The sequence below is a fragment of the Apium graveolens genome, chromosome 4 (assembly GCF_009905375.1).
Source record: "Apium graveolens cultivar Ventura chromosome 4, ASM990537v1, whole genome shotgun sequence".
NCBI lineage: Eukaryota > Viridiplantae > Streptophyta > Magnoliopsida > Apiales > Apiaceae > Apium > Apium graveolens.
In genome coordinates this window covers 180067270-180071865 of record NC_133650.1, presented here as the reverse complement: position 1 = coordinate 180071865, position 4596 = coordinate 180067270, and the positions used below count along the sequence as shown (strand labels likewise).

General features: G+C 37.4%; 1 non-coding gene across 1 annotated transcript; it reads left to right on the top strand.

Annotated features, from left to right (window-relative positions):
* Positions 1-3351: 3351 nt before the first annotated feature.
* On the top strand, positions 3352-3458 carry LOC141722860 (small nucleolar RNA R71). The gene has a single exon (XR_012575858.1). It is a non-coding gene; the product is annotated as a small nucleolar RNA R71 (small nucleolar RNA).
* Positions 3459-4596: the final 1138 nt, after the last annotated feature.

The window sequence follows — 4596 nt, the reverse complement described above, 5'->3', positions numbered from 1 at the left end:
AAAAATTGAAACAAAATTCAAGTTAAATAAAATTATTATTAAACTTGAAAGATGTTACAACAACGGTATCGATTACAAGGGATTAATCTTAAATTAATTATCACAAATCTAGAATAAATTCGACATGAACTTTTTCTATTTTTGCAATAAAAAAAATAAAAAGAATCAAATGCTAGGCGCAATTTGAGATTAAGTTCTAGGGATTTTGATCCGCTAGATAGTTACACAAGAACACGAGAATGATTTCTAGTGGTTTGGATTTAACTTTAATAAATAAAAATTGATAATCTTAATTCAGCAGTTGAAGAGATAAAATGTTTTGCGACTCTGCTTCTTTTGTTCTTGGTTGGTTTCTGTTGTGTTCAATGTTGTTTTGTGTCTGTTGAATTGTCAAGTCTTTTATATTCAATCACCATAAATCAACTGAACTGGCGAGATAATCGGTGAGACAATCCGTTGAGCTAGCAAGACAATCTGTTGAACCACCATGACTTTCGGTGAGACAATTAAATGAACTAGCAAGACTATCAAAATGGACTTGCAAGACAATTCTCCTTCCAGTAGAACTTTCGGTGAGACAATCAGGAATGGCCTGACATGAAAATTGGTATGACAATCCAGATTGTCATGCCAGTTCAATCTTAATTGTCTTACTGAATTAAAACTGATTTTAATTCAATTATAATTCAGAAATTCATAATATTAATTCAGAATTAATTAATTAATTAATTCAATTAATCAATAAATTAATCTTTGCAGATTTAATTTATTTTCTTAATTAAATTATATGACTTAATTAATTAATAGAGAATTAATACTACGCTTTAACAACCACCATTCTTCTGAAAATCTTTTGAAAATTATGAATCAATTCCACCACTTCAATGTTGACACTCGATGTACTATCTGGTTCATGAGTGAATAACTTCTGTGACATTTCTTCATGTCTTGACTTTAATCACTTGATTTTCTTCTGTGGGTGATCTTTCCTTGTGGCTTTATTCAGCTTTCGATAATCCATGCATACTCTCCATCCCGTAACTGTCCGAGTAGGGATGAGCTTATTCTTCTCCTTAGTTACAACGGTAATGCCTCCTTTCTTAGGCACACACTATACCGGGCTCACCCACAAACTGTCATATATAGGGTAAATGATTCCTGCATCTAGCCATTTAAGAATTTCCTTCTTCACAACCTCCTTCATGATAGGATTTAACCTCCTTTGTTACTCAACAGTTGGCTTGCTTCCTTCCTCAAGCAGAATTTTATGCATGTAATAAGAAGGGTTGATCCCTTGATATCTGCTATAGTTTATCCAATTGCTGATTTAAACTCTCTTAGAATTCTCAAGAGCTTGTCTTCATCACGTCCTGAAAGGTCAGATGCAATAATAACAGGCAAAGTAGATGCATCACCTAAAAATGCATACCTCAAGTGATCAGGCAGTGGTTTGACCTCAAGTGTAGGAGCTTCTTCAATAGATGGATTGAGACACTTTGGAGAATTTTTCAGCTCTTCCAATCCAAGAGACTCGAACGACAAGTCCAACTTCCTCTTCCACGGGAATGCATTCAAATACTGCATATGCTATTCCCCTTCTTCATCTTTACTACCAAAATCCCCCGTTAAGGCTCTTTCTAAGACGTCAGTCCTTAGCAAGTGATCAAGCTCCGAAGTCACTACGGAGTCGACCAACTCCACTTTAAAGCACTCCTCTTCATTAGTGGGGAATTTCATTGTATTGACGACATTGAACGTGACATCCTGGCCTTGAACTCTCATGGTTAGTTCACCCTTTTGCACATCGATAAGAGTTTGGCCCATAGCTAAGAATGGTCTTCCCAAGATAATGGGAATCTTCTTATCCTCCTCAAAGTCTAGAATGACGAATTCAGCAGGGAAGATGAGCTTATCCACCTTAACCAAGATATCCTCTACTACTCCTCACGGATAAGTGATGGAACGATCAGCCAACTGCAAAGACTTTTTCACAGGTTTTGGATCAGGTAGTCCAAGTTTCTTAAAAATGGACAAAGGCATCAGATTGATGCTAGCTCCCAAGTCACACAAACACTTGTCGAATGACAGATTGCCAATGGTACAAGATATCGTGAAGCTTCCTGGATCTTTAAGTTTAGGAGGTAGTTTCTGTTGCAGCACAGCACTGCACTCTATTATTAGAGCAACGGTTTCCAACTCCTCAAGTTTTAGCTTCCGAGATAGAATACCCTTCATGAACTTAGCATAGCTCGGCATCTGTTCTAGAGCTTTAGCAAATGGTATGTTAATGTGCAACTTCTTAAAAACCTCCAAAAACTTGGCAAACTGCTTATCAAACTTCTACTTTTAAAGCCTTCTCGGATACGACGGAGGTGGGTAGCTTGTTTATCCCCTATATTACCCTCAGGAGGATTGCTTTCAACAGATTTCTTTTTTGGTTCTACCTCGACATCCTTCTACACAACTTTTTCAGCTACTATCTCATTTTATGTAATTGGCAAGGGTGTAGATGCACATGCATTCTGAACAGAGTTTTCAAAATCTTCATCTTGCTGAATTTGGGGGCTCGCAAACTTTCTAGATCTCGAGGTGATTGCCTTCAAATCTTTGACTTCCCTCTTGCATGGATTAGCTTCTGTATCAGTAGGAAGAGTTCCTGGTTGACGGTTCAACAAAGAATTGGCAACTTGCCCTATTTGATTTTCAAGAGTCTTGATAGAAACTATTTGGCTTTTGCACATAAGCCTCAACTCCTCTAATTCAGATTTTTCATTAGTAGATTGACAGGCACTTCCATGCGGTTGTTGTTGAAGTTGGAGTTGTTATCTTGGTGTATACTGTTGTTGAAAACCATGAGGGTTGAATTGCTTGGCTCCAATCTGCTGATAAGGTTGTTGTACACCACCTTAATTATTGCTCTTTAGGATGGTTGCGGTTGTTAGGATGATAAGTGGCAGGAACTGGTTGCTGTGACCTCTGAAAGTTGCTCATAAACTGAGCTGAGTCACTAGATATAGCACACTGCTCCATTTCGTGTGCACCTGCACAAAGCTCATAGACACTAGTGATCTGATTAACTCCATATTTAGCCAAAGAATCCACTTTCATCGTTAATGCCTTTAGCTAAGCAGCTATAGCCATAGATGTATCCACCTCCAGAATTCTTACTACCTTGCCTTGAGGTAGTCTCTGAGTTAGGTTATGATATTCATTAGTAGCCATCAATTCAATTAGCTCATAAGCTTCATCATAGCTCTTATCCATAAAGCTCCACATGATGCTGCATCGAGCATGGGTCTGGACTGTGCTCCCAAACCATTATAAAAGCAATTGATGTTCATCCAATCAGGCATGCCATGATGAGGATACTTCATAAGCATCTCCTTGTAGCGCTCCCAAGCCTGACACAAATATTCTCCCGATTGCTGCACAAAATGAGTAAGAGCATTCCTGATTGTAGTTGTCTTCTCCATAGGGAAGAATTTAGGAAGAAACTTCTGAGCAAGATCCTCCCAAGTAGTGATAGAACTTGCTAGTAGAGAATGCAACCAGCACTTAGCTTTATCCTTAGAGAGAATGGGAAAATCCCCAGCTTCACAGCATCTTCAGAAACATTATTGAACTTGAAAGTGTCGCATATCTTGATGAAATCTCTAATGTGCATGCTGGGATCTTCCGTTGGAAAACCCCCAAACTAGACTGAATTATGCACCATCTCAATCGTCCTAGACTTGATTTCAGTATTAGCTGCAATGGCTGGTCTGACAATGCTAGACTTAATGTCATTGATCTTTGGTTGAGAATATTCCATCAAAGCTTTCAGATTCATTGTTGGTTCTCCCATTACAACAAAAACTTTTTCTTCAACTTTTTCCTCTTCTTCAACTTCGCCTAGTGTTTCCATACGAGATTGAGAACGCGTTCGCATACACGCTCTATAGAGTAGCTGAAACACAAACAAAGTAAACTAGTAAGTAAAATATCTAAGTCAGTGAACTTTAACGACCACTGATGTCAAGCACATAAACTAAATTTAACACCGAATTCCCCGGCAGCGGCGCCAAAAACTTGTTCGCACTAAAACAAACGCGAAAATACACACAAGCATACGTGATCACAAGTAGTATAAGATTTAAGTCAAGTTCATTCCCACATGGATTGGTTTAGGTTAAGTTCATATTATGCACTTATGCAACAATGTATGATTATCGTTCACAGCTAAGACAAGTAACAAATTGAGTTGATTAACTACTAAAGAGATTATACTAGCAACTTTAACTAAGAGATTAAAAGTGAATTACTTATATGAGAATAAACATAGGATTCTAACTTCATTCAAAGTCTATGTCTTTAACCTTAACATGTGATGGTGATGAAAACTAATCAGATAACACGAAATTAGTATACACCAAATTTCGTTGTACGTATACCCTACTACTAAGTATCCATAATTAAGATAGAAGATAGCAGACACCAATTATGCTTAGACTCTATATGTCTATAAGATTCGAAAACATAACAGTTAAAGAGCAAGTTACCTATTATGATTACATAGGGTGAATAAGATGGTTAAAACTAGCCACGAATTATGCATGT